Source organism: Peromyscus maniculatus, chromosome 1, assembly GCF_049852395.1.
Source record: "Peromyscus maniculatus bairdii isolate BWxNUB_F1_BW_parent chromosome 1, HU_Pman_BW_mat_3.1, whole genome shotgun sequence".
In the NCBI taxonomy this organism is placed as follows: Eukaryota; Metazoa; Chordata; class Mammalia; order Rodentia; family Cricetidae; genus Peromyscus; species Peromyscus maniculatus.
In genome coordinates, this window is record NC_134852.1 from 60,877,282 (window position 1) to 60,894,477 (window position 17,196).

A 17,196-nucleotide genomic window follows, 5' to 3' on the forward strand; every position below is an offset into this window, starting at 1 on the left:
CAGAGCTGGCCAGCTGGCTCACTCAGCAATTTGAATTGAGGAATCCCAGCCCTCCGTCCAGACCAGAGAGGGCAATGCATGACATATTCTCCATGGGCCACTGGACATTCAAATCTGTTCATTTGACCAGGAGCAAGGAACTAAGAAACCAAACAAAGCAGATCTGGGCCCTGTCATAGCTTGATAAATGGAAAATCAATTTAGTCTCTATAATCCTCCAGTGTCCCAAACTGCAAGGAATAGCCGCCACGTGCTTTGTTGCCCTGCAGAGTTTATTATCTGGCATTTAAAATGAAGCTTTTGAAGAATTTTCACTACAGTTATGTTCGTTGGTTAGACTTTTTTATTAATGTCGCAGAAATTCCCAAGAAAACAACTTAAAGAGGCAGGATTAATTTCAACACATAGCTTTGGGGATTGCCATCCATGACAAGAGGGGCCCATGTTCCTAGTCCTGTAAGGAGGCAATTTATTATGGGAAAAAAAAAAAAAACAACAACTGGTCAACTCACCACAGCCAGGAAGCAAAAAGAGAAAGAGAGGGAGAGGCCCGGGACAAGATAAAGCCACCAAGGATATTTCCCCCAAAGATCTACTTCCTCTAAATAGGCCCCAACTTATAAAGTTTCCAGAACCTCCCGAAATAGCACCACCAGCAGACAAAGGCTTCGGCACGCAAGCTACTCAACAGATAAGCCATATCAACCATAACAGCTCCCTCTATAATGTTACATAACATCGTACATGCATTTACAACATTACAAATTAATACACTCACTCTGAATTCACAACATGAACTAATGTCATGCTGGACTAACTATCCTGGGCACTAATGAATCACCAGTGAGTGTCTACAGATGTGCCTCCATTGGGACAGTGCTTGCCCAGTGTGCATGAGGCTCTGGGTTCGGTTCCCAGCACCGTGTAAGTTGGGTGTGTTGGTGCACACCTGGAATGCCAATACTAAGGAGGTGGAAGCAGGAGGATCAGTAGCTCAAAGTTATGCTTAGTTGCAAATTGGAGGCCAGCCTGGACTGCATACGATCCTGTCTTTAAAAAAATAAAAATTCCCCGGTGAAAAACCCCAACAGTTCAGGAGAAGACCCTATGTGAAGCCATAACAGTGCAGACCGGGAATGTGAGTCAAGGGAGGAAGGCGGGAAGACCGGTCTCTCCTTTAAATTTTAGTGTATTTTTCCAACATCATCAGCCTGTTCCTGGTGTGACCTTCCACAGTAACAACTCCCTCCTAGGGTGGGCAGTTATATCAGTGACTTCCATGAGCACTGGGACATTCCTATGTGTTTCTTTTTAGTGTTTTCTGGTCTGTCCTTTGCCATAACCTTGTTCTTCACCTAATAGATAGATGGCTCAGAAAATTAAGAATAGAAGAAATAGATGTTGGGGTGAAGGGTATGAGAGCTAATAAGAGCCTCATGGGGCACAGGAAAAAATGGGCAGAGCCAAGCTGAGACACAGCAAGAGCTCTGTGCCATGACATGTGGCTGGCGGAGACAGGACTCAACCAGCAGCTGCCCGGGGACTCCAGCCTTGGGCCAGGATACAGCAATAGCTCCATGCCATGTCGCTGGCATGGGGCAGGACTCAACTATGACTGCTGGGGGCACGACTGAACTCAGTGCCACCTGGCGCCTATGGTGTGGGGCAGTCAGACACCATTATGGTGATCGAGTATAGAGTGAGGAGGCTGAAGAGAGAGACTGGTGGAATGGTCCATGGGGTGGGGAGAGAGGTCTGAAGAGGTGAGGGGGGTGAGAAACAGGCTAATGCGAATGGCCTGCTTGCCGCCTGAGTCTAAGGTGATGTCTGGGCTATTGCCAAGGGCCAATCTTGGCCCAAGGTCCTGAAGCAGATGAGGAGGCATGAGTTGATGTCTGTGGCTCCTGATGCAGAGGCCTGGGGTCTGGGTGACCACCTGGGGTCAGGTTGGTGTCCAAAGGCCATGCTACAGCAGTGGGTCATGCCAGTCTGAGTGGCCTGCACTGATAGCTGGGGCCATGGTGACATCTGGCCCCAGCTGCTTCCAAGGACCATGTCTGGTCTGTGGTCCTACGACAGCCAGGGTCTGTGTTGATGTCCAGTAGTAGCCCACGGTGCCACCAAAGGCCACATGGATGCACAGGGTCTAGACCACAGCCTGTGACCATATTGGTGCCCGAGGACTGTGCTGCCACCAGGGCCATGCCGAGTTGAGTGGTCAGCACTGTCTACTGGGGCCAGAATGTCATCACTGCCAGGGCTGCTGCTGAGAGCCATGCCTGGGTCCTCGGCCCTATAGCAGCCAGGGTTTGAGTTGATGTCCATAGCTCCGAGACCACTGACGGTCATGACAATGCCAGGAGTCTGGACTGCCACCTGGGGCCACATTGGTGTCCTAGGACTATGGTGCTGTAGGGGCCATGTTGAACCAGTGGCCTGCACTGCCACCTGGGGCCATTGTGATGTCTGAGCCCTGACTGTGGCCCAAGACCATGTCTGGGTCTGAGGTCCTACCACAGCCAGGGTCTGTATTGATGTCTGTGGCCCATGTTGCCACCAAAGGCCACACCCCTCATGTCAGGCATGCACCTCACCTGGGCAGCACACTAGAACTGACCCAGTTGTTGGGAGTGCAGGTGAACCAGCCCTGAGGGCATGAGAACAGCAGAACTGACCCCACCCCACCTCGTCTGCCATGTGGTGGCATGGGTGAGGAAAAGATGCCCTCCCTCTCCCAACCCTTGCTACCCATGGTAGGTGAGAGGGCTGGTCCCAGGATCATGAGAGTTAGAGAACCAGCCCTGTCTCCTCACTGGCAGCCACACATGGGAGAGCAGGCCCTCTACCCCAACAGGGCAGACCCTGTTGATGGTGGTGCAGGTGAACTGGCCCTGAGGGTGTTAGAACAGCAGAACTGACACCATCCCCCACCCCTTGTCTGCCATGTGATGGCATGGGTAAGGGACCCTTGCTACCTGTGGCAGGTGAGAGATCTGGACCCAGGGTCACTAGAATGGAAGAACTAGGCCTGCCCCTCACCAGCTGTAGCACACTACAGCGCTCTATAGCAATTGAGAGAAAGAGGGAGGGAGGGAGGGAGGGAGGGAGGGAGGGAGGGAGGGAGGGAGGGAGGGTGAGTGCCCTGTGCCTTGCCCAGGCAAGACAGTGGAGCTGGCCCTGGTGGTGTGAGCATGGGTGAGCAGGACTCAAGGTCCCGAGAGCAGGAGAACTGGCCCCCTCTCCTTGCTGCAGGCTACATTGGGTGAGCTAGCCGAGGCAGTGCTGGAGAGTTCACTGAGGTGGTGATGATGAGGGAAAGCTGGCAGGCTGACCAGGCCAGCTACCACCCAGGCTCAGAACCAAGACTGAGTTGGCCCACCCCAACATCCACCTCATCTATGACTGCTGGAGCATGTGAAGGGGACGAACCCTACAGATTCAAAGCTGCAGGATCCCCACAACACAGGACAACAACAGGATATCCAAGAGGAGCCCCAGTGAGGGCCCATCTGTTTGTTTGTTTTGTTTGTTTGGGTTTTGGTTTTTCTTTTAAATTTGGGGATGTTGCAAGGGTGGAGGGCAGGGCAGGGGCAGGGAGATGTGTGGGATTGAGATGCATGATGCAAAATCCACAAAGAATCAATAAAAGTAGGGAAAGGAAGGAAGGAAGGAGGGAGGGAGGGAGGAAAGAAGGAAGGAAAGAGAGAGAAGAGGAGAGGAGAGGAGAAGAGAGGAGAGGAGAGGAGAGGAGAAGAGAAGAGAAAAGAAAGAAAAGAAAAGAAAAGAAAAGAAAAGAAAAGAAAAGAAAAGAAAAGAAAAGAAAAGAAAAGAAAAGAAAAGAAAAGAAAAGAAAAGAATGAATTGGGGTACTAAGAAAGGTTGGCGCAGGGCCAGGCATCCCACTGCACTCCTCATCCACCTAGCTGGGCAGATATGTCCTGTGAGTTTGGTCAGCACAGAAGGGCGTCTGTAGTGATCAGGAGAGATGAAGCTGTACTAGAAAGGCCATTGCCTCCTCCTCCATGCACAGAACTCCCCCTAGGAATATCCTAATACCAGATCCACTTTCCCACTTCCTTCCTGAAAGGGCTTCAGGGTCTAAGCCCAGAAGACAGGAGCCAAAAGTCTGGCTCTGCCCTTCCTCATTATAAGATCTTAGGCAAGGCATTTAAGCACTCTGAGACCTATTTCTTCCCCTGATCCTTTGAAAGATGGACAGAAAGAACATCCACAAAATCTGGGATCCTATAGGCTTTCTGCTGTTATCACACTCTCTCTCCCTATTTCTCTTCTTAATGCAGTGAACTACCCAACAAAGGCCTTTCTTCTCCTGACCCCCCGTGAAAGTCTTTGTCTGTCAGTCTGGTGTTTTTCTGCACTCTGAGACCACCCTGCTGTGAGGACAGTAGTGTCAGGAGTGTAGGCCTACAGGAGTCACAGGCTGCCCAGCCCTGGTGAAGGTCCAGACAAGGTGGAAAGACACACAGGAATGACGGGAATGAAATCTGTTGGGGCCTGACTCATCTCTGCTCTCTGCCGCCCCCTGTTGGTGCAGAGCCTGAACAGCTACTTTGTTGTTTATTGTGCCTGTTGTGGAAGTGAGGTCACAGAGGTAGCTCAAAGTGGGATCTGTAGAGGTCCCAGCGCCCGCGCCACCCTGTCATGCTGTCTGCTTTGGGGTGCTAACAGATCAGGTGCCCCTGTGGTGTAAGGCTCCATCCAAACTGGAAAATCAGGCTCCCAAATCCAGCTTTGGGAGGTGTCGACGAGAGACAGAAGAAGCCAGAGTCCAGTATCAACAGAGCTGCTGCAGCCGATAGACACACTCACCAGCAAGGAGAAGGCAGGCAGGCCACATTCTTTTCCTCCAGACCCCTTCACTTCTGGACACCGGCTGGACGGTGGTGCCTGCTCCAAAGTAGGGTCTTTGTTCAGTTACTCTTCCCTAGAAATACCCCCCAGAGACCTGCCCAGAGGTGTGTCTCCCAGTTGACAGCAGACCTCTTCATATTGACTGTCAAGATTAACCATGATGCATTTTAAATGGATTTGAACAGGCAGGAGCCCGCCCTTTCCTGACCCCCGGGCCCATGTTACTCACTCTTCCCAGTGAGCACAGTCCACCCCCAGAATCCTTCTCCACAAAGCCTGCTCCACAAAGAGACTCCTAGTCTCTCATAAATGTCCTGCCCAACATAGACCTGTTTCTTCTCTAGGGGTTTGAAACACATTGCTCTGGGACCTGCAGCCAGAGAGGGGCTATGGACATCAGTGTCTTGCTCTAAACCCAATCCTGTGTCAGATCTCTTCTAGAGGTCTAGGTATGTGATGGTTTGAGTGAGAATACCCCCCCCAAATACACACACACCAAAACGCTCAGATATTTGAATACTTGGTCCCTAGCAGGAAGAACTATTTGGGAAGGATTAGAAAGTGAGGTCTTGTTGAAGGAGGTGTCACTAGGGTCAAATTTTGAGGCTTCAAAAGCCCCCCAGCATCCCCAGTGCTCTCTCTGCCTCCTGCCTGGGGTTTTGAGATGTCAGCTCTCAGCTATTCCTGCCGCCATGCCTCCGTTAGGCCATCATGGACTCACCCTCTGAAACCATAAGCCCCAAATAAACTTTTTCCTCTCTAAGTTGCCTTGGCTGTGGTGTGTTATCACAGCAATAGAAAAGTAACCGATATGGGGTACATCCTAGTTGCAATGGATAAGTCAAAGTGTGGGTTTCACTCCTTGAAATATATGAGCTAGCCTGTTTATGGAGTTTCATAAAGAGCAGGAATCATTGCTCAGAATCATCCCTAAGTCACCAGATGTTTGGGGGTTTTCTTAAGATGTGAATATTGATGATACAAAGGACTTATGCCAGGCTAATTAGCCAGGGGGCAGCAGATAAGTGGGGATAGGGATAACATTAACTGGTATCTTCGTTAGGGTTTCTGTTGATTTAAAAAAATGCCAAAAAAAAAAAAAACAGCTTGGAGAGAAAAGGATTTATTTCATCTTACATTTCCACATCACAGTCCATCACCAAGGAGAGTCAGAGCAGAAACTCAAGCAAGGCAGGAACCTGGAGGCAGGAACTGAAGCAGAGGTCACAGGGAGCGTTGCTTACTGGCTTGTTCCCCATGGCTTGCTCAACCCACTTTCTCATAGCACCAGGACCACCAGTCCAGGGGTGACACTGCCCGTAGCATCTGCTGCATCTTCCCGTATCAGTCATCAGTCAAGAAAGTGCACCACAGGCCAATCTGACAGGGGCATTTCTCAATCAAAGTTATCTCTTCCAAAATGACTCTAGCTGGTGTCGAGTTGCCATAAAACTAGCCAGCACAACTCATGTCCTTTATTCCAGTGTTCCCTGAGGCCACATTAGAGCAGCTGAACTGGACTCTGACGTTCCAGAGATGACAGCAGAACAGAGAAGAAACAGAGAACCCAATCCATGAGCTAAAGGCACAAAATCTTTCAAGGTTCTCCTTGCCAGGCCTGGACTTGGGGGCGTCTGCCCCTGCAGCTGTCTGCATAGAGCTCATGCCCTTAATGGTAGACCTGAAAGAAACTGGGACCAGTCTGAACCACTCCTCACCTCTCTTCTAACCCACTCAGATGTGGCATGCAGTGGTGAGCAGAGGAGAGAATTTCCCTGGGCAGGAACCTGGTCCATATGCACCCAGGCCATGCCAGGTGAGCTGGGCAACCCTGGAGATGACTTCAGAGTGATTTCCAGGCAAAGCCTGGGCAAGTGGAAATCTGGCTGAATTCTCCCTCTGGAACCTAGCAGACAAATAAAGACCAGTAGATACTATGGCAAGAAATGCAACATTTTTAATACCAGAGAGGCAAGAACCTAACCTCATTCAGCTCAGAGAGATTTTGTAGAGCCTGGGATATTGTCACTCTTCTCCTCTGTGGTATTGGTGCTGTTTAATCTGCGTGGGGGCACCCAGGCAGGCAGAGAGGAGTCTGTTTTTAATTATCACTTATCCTGTTGTCGTCTACAGAGCTGTTCCTCATCTAGTCTCTGGGTCCAGTCCACAGATATCTGCTCCAGTGACTGTGGATTAAGAATCTCCATCTTCAGTCAGGAGTATGGGAGTTTCTATTAATTTTCATTGTGTGTGTGTGTGTGTGTGTGTGTGTGTGTGTGTGTACACTCGCACGCACATGCTCCCGCATTGGATCACCTGGGACCTGATGCTAACTCACAGGCAGTATAAGCCCAGGAAAATCCCTATATGCTCTCTCCTTGACTCAACTGCCTCTCCTGCATAAGGGGCACAGCAAGAGTACTTGTGTCACAGGGTTGCCTTGGAAACTGAGTGAGCTGATGAAGACGAATCACCCAGAACACTGCAGAAGTGCCTGTCATTCCCATTCTTTGCTCTCTGCAGGGTGAATGTGAGAAAGGCTCCGCAGGCAAAGTCCAGGCATTTCCTGTTTAGCACAAACCTTCTGCTACGCTTCCTGATCGGGAGGGAAAGAGAAAGGTTATAGCTGGGACACTGGGGGTGGGACATAACACGGGGATGTGCTGATGCCAGATCTCTCAGAGCAGTCCTAGAGGCCACATCTATGCCAGCCATGGCCCTATCAGTTGGATAGAGCAGGTGGAAAAAGAAGGCTAGGTACCAGTAGGCATCACACCCTGTTCCATTTTGGTCTTTTAACAGCTGGTGTTGCCTCTCCTCCCTGGTCCCAAGGAATGCCCACAAGAGTGTCCCGGCATGAGGCTATCCCCCAACATAGAGAGCAGGAAGAGCAGTTGTTTGTAGGAGGCCTCTGCTGGGCTGTTCCTTGGCTGATGTTCAGCCATGTCACCAGGTAAAGAGAGGCTGCAGGCTTGAACACCAACAGCACCAGACATTTGGCTTGACTCTGCAAAGTGTCTTAGTTTGGGTTTCTATTGCTTCGATGAAACATTATGACCAAAAGCAATTTGGACAGAAAAGGGTTTCTTTGGCTTCCACTTCCATGTTGCTATTCATCACTGAAGGAAGTCAGGACAGGAACTCAAACAGAGCAAGAACCTGGAGACAGAAGCTGATATAGAGGCCATGAGGGATACTGCTTACTGGCTTGTTCCTCATCGCTTGCTCAACTTGCTTTATTAGAGAACCCAGGTCCACCAGCCCAGGGATGGCACCACCCACAGTGGGCTGGGCCCTCTCATATCAGTCACTAATTTAAAAAACGCTCTATAGCCAGATCTTATAGAGGCATTTTTTCAATTGAGGCTGAAGCAGGAAGATGGTGGAGACAGCCATCTGGAGCCTGGTACTTAGCAGCTCTTACCTGCTGCCGGAAATGAGATCCGTGAGACGGTCCACATGGCACCTCTGCTGGTTACTCACAGGGACACACTGGGAATCAGGCAAGTCTCAGTCACCCAGCACCTTCCTTTCTTTGGAACTGTTTTGCCCACCCTAACATCCCAGTCAACTGCTCTTATCTAATATGCAAGAGATACTGTTTCCACACTCCCAAGCACCTCCTTTTTTCACACCCAGGAAAGAAGAAGATCCTTCCTTGCTTGTTTCTGCAAACATATCTGCCACAGCTAGTAGGGAAAAAAAGAAGAAGAACCAAAGGAAAGCATAAAGAAAAATCATTTGCTTTGGTTGAACCTCCAGACAGCCATCCAAAGGAAAGCAGGAAAACAAAATGACCTGTGCTCCTTGAGTTGTGTTCTTCTGCCTCGATTTGCTAAGGAACACCTCTTCATGCCTTCAGCCATGTCTGCTCCTGGTGACATCTGTCAGCCAGGGAGTTTAATTGTTGGTAAAAGCGTGTCCCTGTTACTTGAATACCATACAAATAGCGTAAATACAATTTAACCACCATTTCCGGAGACCAGAAACCTGAGTGCCGTGCACACCAAATGCTAAGGCTGATTAGCACAAAATTTAATTTTCGTTAATATCAGCCCAAGACAAGTAGAGCATGAAATTACCCTGATATGTTGATATTGTGCTTCCTAGTTCCAACTGTGTCCTGTAGACTCCTGTTGCTGGAGACAGGTGCTATCTATCCTGTGTGGAGAAGAACTCCAGCCATCAGCAGGGGCTGGATGGGGAGGCGAGATGATTGGGTCTGCAGACACAGGGCAGTGTTGCTGCACCCACAGGGGCTCCAGGACTGTGGGAGAGCAACCCCGAAGGACACTGAATGGTAATTAGAGATGATGGCGGGAGTTATGGACTCGTTGCCTGTAAGGTGCTTTCTGAGAGCCAGAAGGTCTGGGATTTTAAATCTTGCAGTAAACTTCCACAGGTTAGGTGCTATTGCCTAAGTAAGTTACAGGCCCAGTCGAGGCCATTTTTGGTGCCTGCTTACCCCTAAAGCTAACAGTCATTTGTATGTCTTTATGTGGTCGGGGTGGGGAATAAAAGATTTTATGATGTGAAAATTATATGAGATTCAAAATTCAGTGTTCATATAATTTTACTAGGACCCGGCCATGCCTCTCACTTGGCACTGTTCGAAGCTACCCTGTACTACAAGAGCAGAGCTGGGTGTCTGCAGCAGCAGACATGTAAACTGACAAGTCCTAAATATTTACTTTTTGCCCCCTTCCTAGGAATGTTTGCCAAGCTCTGAGCTAAGACAATAATAGTTTTTAAATGAGCTTCCTGGAGGAGGGGACAGGAGTCAAAGGGAGCAGAAGGGGACTCTGGGAGAAGCAGCCATTTTTGTGTCTGTTACACACAATGCACTTTTGTTTGAGAAGCCAAACTTGTCCACAATAGGTTAAAAAGTGCTTTCTCTTTGGTGGTTCCCACTTGGTTTGGGAATGGCGGGCTACAGAGTGGCTCTGGGAAAGCCAACATTAGCCCCAAATGCAGCTCAAACAATAGCAGGGTATGTGTATGTGAACACATGCATTCATCCAACCAAAGGTCAAAGAGCCAGGGGGCGAGCACACAAGGGAACACATTACAATCCCCAGAGGACCCCACAGCAAGAATTCTCCTGTGTACAGTCTTCCCTTCCTGTGTGCCTGGCAAACATCCACTCATTCATTTTAAGACGAGTTTGTATATGTTATTAATTACAGCATTTGCACTATACTAATTTTTTTATTAATCCCTGGAATGATACCTTGTCTGGGGAAATGGTCTTTGAAGACAGGAATAAGTCAAGACTCTTCAAACGACACTATATTCGTTTTCTGAGTAGTCTGTTAGGCCATCCCAAGTATCCTAATATGATAGACCCAGGCTGGAAGGCCCACAAAAGGATATATGCAGGCCGAGATGGAAGGGGTACGGTCACAAAGTCAGGAACTCCAGGGCAGTCGCTGTAAGCAGATGGGAGCAAATGCATTCTCCTCAAGAACCCACTGTAGTTTGTACTTCTAGATTCAGAACTGAGAATGGATTCTTGTTGCATTATACCTTAAGATCTATGTTAGTTTGCTGTCTCAGTTTCCAGAAATTAATGCACAGTTACAAAGGATTTTATCTTAAATGTTCTACAATCCCAATATGATTCTGCACATTGCTCTGTATTGAATACTCACCTGTCACTTAAAAACCTGTATCTGTGATGTAAATATTGCCCCAGGGCCAACTTCCAACTTCCAACATAGCATTCATTAAACATGAAGGAGCAAAAAGAACACACTATTACCTAGCATTTTTTTTACTCCATAGTTGACTATCTATAGTCAGTCTGGGTATAGTTGACTTTGTATTGACTTTTATCGTGTGTGTGTGTGTGTGTGTGTGTGTGTGTGTGTGTGTGTGTGTGTGTGTGTGTAGATGAACATGTATGTGTGTACATGTATGTGGGGGCCAGAGGTTGGTCAGTTATCTTCCTTTCTTGCTCTCCACCTTGTCCTCTTAGACAAGGTTTCTCATTGAACCTGAACTCTTGCGTTGGCTAGACTGGCTGGCCAGCAAGCACCAGAGTTCCCCCTACTCTGCCTCTCCAGTGCTGGGATTACAGATGTGCACTTCTGTTCTGGACTTGTTATGTGGGCCCTGAGAATGTGAACTCTGGTCCCAATGCTGACACAGCAATCACTTTATGAACTGAGCCACCTTCCTGATCTAGTAACCTTTCTTTTAAATTTATGTTTATATAAATTGATTTTTATATAATTTTTTATATAATTTTGGTGTTTAATATCTGGCTTGCAAAAATCTTGAAAATTTACTAATCAGCTGCCACAAGCTGGTAGATTTCTTCCCTGAGGTAGATGTCCACTGACAGGTCATTTCCAGCCTTCCCTGTGCCAGTATGGTACCCTCCCAGTGTGGAGCCCAGCTGCCTGCCTCTGAAGCCAGTGCCATATTAAAGATGAACAACACACACTCTACAGTTGGCAGATTCTGCTCAGTTTTCTAAAGATTTCAGTTGATGATATTGCAATTCATGGGAACAGACTTACCATGACCACGTTTTCCCAATGGAGTTGTGGCTTTTTGTATGGAGATTTGTCTTGGTTTGTTTTTATTTTGTCTAACAGCCCAGCCATCACAAGCAAGAATGCAATGCGTGAAGTGTTCACCGGAACCTTTGATTTGCTGAAGGGTCCCTGGATCAAAACTTCCACAAATACCTGGGTTCCTTCCCTATGCCCAGCATGCTAGACATCAGAGCCACAGGACTACAGGGATGGTTATAATTTTTGCCCTTTAAAGTCCTTTCAGTAATAACCATGCTAATGAAGGTGGATGGCATTTGTGAAGTATTTACCATTAAGATTCTTTTCCAAGTGCTTTATGGGAATAAACCAAATTAATCCTGTGGGAGGTACCATGTCACCGTCTTAAACTCACAGATAAGGAAAAGAAAGACTCCGAGTAAATAGAAACCTAAGAATAACTTCATCAAATCTAGTACCAACCCCAAGAAGCCTCTAGTGCCTCACCATAGTCAGAGGCATTGCCACACAAGTAACAGAACATGGTGAGAGTTTGGATGTAAGTTCAGTAGGGTCAGAGAAGAAAGTAGCATTCCAGTTTGTCAGCCACATGGCTTCTAGGCTGTCTTCCCAATACACACACTGCCCATCCCTAGCCCACCCCTTCACAGCGTTCTTCCTGATGGCAATCCACAATCTTGGCATCCAGGCTCCATCCTGGAGGAGGGTCCTTGGAGCTGGACCCTGAGCTCTGCTCACAGAATCGCTGATGAACTGAGCTAATGGTGTCAGTGTGTCTCACAGCTGAGCTAAAGGTGCCCCGGTAATCCCAGATCCATAATCCACACTCTAATTACGACAAACATCACCAGACTCAAATTAAGGGATGCCTGTGAATCCCTGGCCAGGATTCCTCATGGTATCATAACCAGGGAAAGATAGAAACTGAGACTCAGCTCCCTAGTGCTGTGTGCCATCCCTGATAGGATCCTGGGACAGAAGAGGTCTTTAACGGAGAGCATGGGGAAATAGGAATGGAGGCTGGAGTTTGCTAACAGTAGCATGTTAATATCTGTTTCTTCAAGGTGTTGAAGGTACCATAATGACAAAGATTTTATACAAGGGGAAGTGAGGACCTGGCTACCCGTAGGGCTGACCATGACACAGAAATTATGACACAGTTGTCTAGTTCAAAGAATCTCCGTGGAGGCAGGAGATGCTCCCTTCCCAAAAAGCAAAGGATATGCCTTCTTTTCAATCAGGATAATCTATTTTTGGGTCAAGGGCAGGAACTCACAGATGCCCACACAAGGCATCCATCCCAATGGTGACACACCAGCTCCTCTCACCAGAGGCCCTGCCTGCCTTCTCCCAGGCTAGCAGCACCACCTGGCTCCTTGAATCAATAAAACCAAATGCTCACATTGGGATCCACCCACTGAAGTTCAGAGGGCAAGGGCCACTTTCTCTTCTGTGCTCATAAAGCCTGACTGGCTGGATCTGCTTGGATCATGGCTTTAGGGTAGATTGCAAAGGCGTGTCTCATCTGAGGCCAAGTGTGCCTCATGCGTAAAGGTGTGTGTGTGTGTGTGTGTGTGTGTGTGTGTGTGTGTGTGTGTGAGAGAGAGAGAGAGAGAGAGAGAGAGAGAGAGAGAGAGAGAGAGATGGGTGGTGGGGTGGTGGGGGAGGGAAGGGGTGAAAGGAGGAAGAAGAGAAGGACAAACAGACAGAAGGCTGTGGAGGTGGGGGAGGGGGGGCTGGCCTGAATCTGATTGAGGAGGCCATGGTGAGTGGTCTCAAACAGGCTCTGGAAACACCCCAGCAGGGCAGGGAAGTGGTGCTGCCCCACCTACTGTGCTTGCCCTTTTATTACCAGCAGGTAAGGGGGACTGAATCCTCCTTCAGTCCCCAGGCTAATAGTCTCTGTGACTCCTGCCTCCCCCTGCTCCATCCTGTTGGTGACATTTGCACACTGAGCTTCTTAGTTTTTACTTCACCATTCTCCCAGAGCCCCATCTTTCTCTGCTAGGCATTAACCCTTCCCACACGGGACTTTTTTTCTCTCATTCTCATGGGAATGACTGACCATTCTGCTTCCAAATTGCGATCAGTCACTGGAGGCTTTAGCTCTGCCTGTGTCCCTGGTGGCAGCCCCAAAGCACAGCCACTAGGTGCCAGGCCTCCAGGGCATCTTCTGGGCCTGGGGCATGCTAGGTCATGTCAAGTGCAACAGGGAGTCTGTCCAGAGCCAGGGGACAGGCACAGCACCCACATCCTTCCTTTTTTTTTTTTTTTTTTTTTTTTTTTTTTAAAGAGCTGAGGACCGAATCCAGGGCTTGCTACCACCCCACATCCTTCCTTTAGAGCAAAGTTTGCTCCTGAAAATAACATTCCTTTCTCGACTGGCTCATTTGGACAGAGTGAAGTTTGGACAGGATACCAAAGAAAGTCCAGCCAGGAAATGGAAACCACATCAGGAGACATGAATAGTTTTTCACCAGGAATCAGAGAACTGCAAGACAAAGGGACTGCTGACGCTGCCTGGAGACAGGTATCAGGAAGCACTGTCACCCCTCAGGAGCCCAGGAACAGAAGGGAGGCCCTCAGAGATGGAGCCACACACGTGAGGAGGGAGGCTCACAGCCCGGGGTGGTTTGATGAGGACGCTGTGAGAATGTGGGGAAAATAAAACCAGGGCCAACTGCTCTACTGAAATGAGCTGCCGCTGCCACGGTGAAGGAAGCAGCGTGGTTGGAGTGACAGGTGACTGGAGTGACAGAGGGCAGGTGTGGTGGAGGGATGGGGTGCTGGGCGGCTGGGATGATGGGTGGTAGTGCCCAGAAACAAACAGGACGAAGCCGTACCCTTTCCCGCCTCCTGCTTCCATAGTAGGTAGAGCCCACTGTGGCTCCAGCCGGCAAAGGAGGGACGGATAAGCAGGGTACGAAAGGGTGTTTGAGACCAGATGTGCCTGTCATCCCCGAGCTCAGGAAAGGGAGGCAGAAGTACTGGTAGGCTGATCTGAGCTGCATAGCAAGTCTAAGGCTAGAATAGGCTGTACAGTGAGCCCTGTCTGCAAGAAAAATAAGATTAAAAATAAAACAACAGCTTGTGAGTCAGAAGCTTATTACCCTGCAAGGGGCAATGGAAATAGAAAGAGAAGAGACATAAACTTACAATTTACCAAGTGATTGTTGAAGCAATAGGCTAGGAACATGTATAGCCATGTGTAAACAGTGTGTGTGTGTGTGTGTGTGTGTGTGTGTGTGTGTGTGTGTGTGTGTAAAATGCTAGCTCCCAATTTCTAATCACATGTAATATTTATTTAGACAAATGACCTAATCCATCCCTCATGAGGACCCAAGGAGGTAGACAGAGGATTTTCATTTCATATCTGAGTAGTAAGCTCTCCAGATGTTGAGGAGGTTGCTTTTAATGTTCAGAGTAGGAGACTCAAGATCAGGCCCCATAGAGCTCATGCATGGGCCCAGCAACCCCTCTTATCTGCTAAGCACCACAGCTACAGTATCTGCTCTCCCTTCCCACACTCCCGTGACCCCCTCCCCTGAGACCTTTGGGTTCCTCTCCATTGTCCACCCATGTGCAGTGAATAACTCTAGGTCTGCGGTTCATCAAAACACAGGACAGAGCTGCACCACATTACACACCACACCACCAAAGGGAAAGCAGAGAGGAGGGCTCCAAACCAGTGCAGTCGTACACGACACAGCCAATACGACTGTGCTGTAGGTAGATGTGATACCTGGAAGATGCCAGCAATGCACATCTTGGGAGGTCCGTGTGCTGGGCACTGCGCTGAGGTCTAGTGTGTCTTTACATGTTTTACTGTCATAGCAACCTAACACCATGGGTCTCCTCCCTGACACATCACTTCACAGAGGAGGATGCCAAGGCACCAGAGAAGCTCTATAACTCCAGGTCAAAGAGTTGCTCACTGACAGGATCCCATCTGGCACAGCGTCACAGGGCCCAGAGCATGCACTACCCACTGTACCACCTCACTCCAGGAGAGTGAGAAAACCCTCATGGCGTCCTGTTCGGTCATTAAGGAAGCAGTTTGTAAAACAGTGTATGTATTGTACCTTGTGCATCCAGTGTGAATACATGTTTATTTTCAGTCCTTGGAGCAAAGTCTGGGAAGGCTTGAAATGCGAGTAAAGGTTAGCTCAGTCAGGTGATTGGATATTTTTAAGTAACAACATGGTTTTCTACACTAATGTCTTTGTAACGACATTTTAAAGATTTTTAAAGAAACGAGTCTTCTTGAGAAAACAGTCTGGCACTTAGAACAACTCTGTAATATTTGGGATGAAAAACAGAGGAAGCTTGTGTCCCCAGTAGACATGCACAACAGAAATGAGACTCAAAAGTGTGTGCTTCGCCTGAGCGAGACAATGAGCGGCAACTGACAGTCACCCCCCCCCACACACACACACACAGGTAAACCAGGAGCCACCGCCTGCACCCTGCTGTCAGCCTGTTCCTTCTCTGCATGTGAAGTAGGGTGTTCAGACTTGCTGGATGGGAACATGACCATTGTACTATGAAACCCAAGCCTTCCCAATCCTAATCAAGACAGCTGGGTCCCTCTGAACACCGACATCTGTGTGTGGATACCAGTGTCTGCTAGCTGGATGTTATCCTCTGCATCGGGAATATTCTCCGATTTCCCCCAAGCAATGTGTTGCCTTGGAAACATCATGATTCTTACAGAGATCTAAGCAAAGAGAAATAATAAAAATAATAAAATCTCACACTTGAAAGTGTAGTTTTCGTGCCACCAAGGTATTTCACTAACCTCGTCCTCTGGATAAGAGGACAGGCAGGCACAGTGGCTCACACTGTGACTCACCCAGATAATTACTAATTAGAGAAAACACACTGTTCTCTCTTCTCTGGGTAACACAGGTCAAAGTGGAATGAAGCAGCCTGAGAAGGCCAGCACTTCGGTGAACAGATCCGGCCCCACACCGAATACTGGGACAAAGGAGACTGTTCCGCACAAGAAGCCACAAAGCAGCTTGCCGCCACCACGCCAACTCACACAGAAGAAAGGGAGTCCGAGAATCTTCCCTCTGAGCAATTGTCTGCAACCTTGTTTTGTTAAACGCCAGACACGGAATACTCCAGCTTTGCAGAATGTGTGGGCTTTGCCAGAACCACTCAGCTCTGCCACGGATGCTATGTAAGAAGGAGTGATCATGACCATGTTCTGGTGAAACTTTATTTATGAAAACAGACAATGCCAAATGTGGTCCGTGGGCAGTCACTGGGTGAGCTTTCTCTAGAGTGTAGGATGGGATCCCCGGGGTGTCCCTGTGGTACTCAGGGATGACCTTGAGGAAAACTGGCAGGTTGGCAAAGCTGTCCTCATTGGCTTCTTCCATGAAGGCACTGCATCCTGTAAGCCCGGCTCTGGTCTGAGCACTAAGTGAAGTCCCTGGAGTTTATACTGGAGAGAGGAGGGCATAGGAAGCAAGCAAAAGAACATTTCTACTAAAGATATGTGACATAAAGGTGACAGATTAATGCAGTGGTGGTGGTGGTGGGACAGTTTGCCTAGCATGGTCAGGGTCCACTGCTATGCAAACTACCCATTCACATGACAGTGAAGAAAAGTTGCTGCAAATGAGGATATTTAGGCAAAGCATGGGTTATCAAGTGTCAAGAACCCAAAGACAGAGCCTCGGGCAGGGACAGGTGGAGTACCTCCGCAGGACAGAAAACCAGTGGAGCTGGAATGAAGACCATAACAAACAAGGAGATGTGGTCAAGGCTACTGCTGACAGCACCTTCCAAGTCA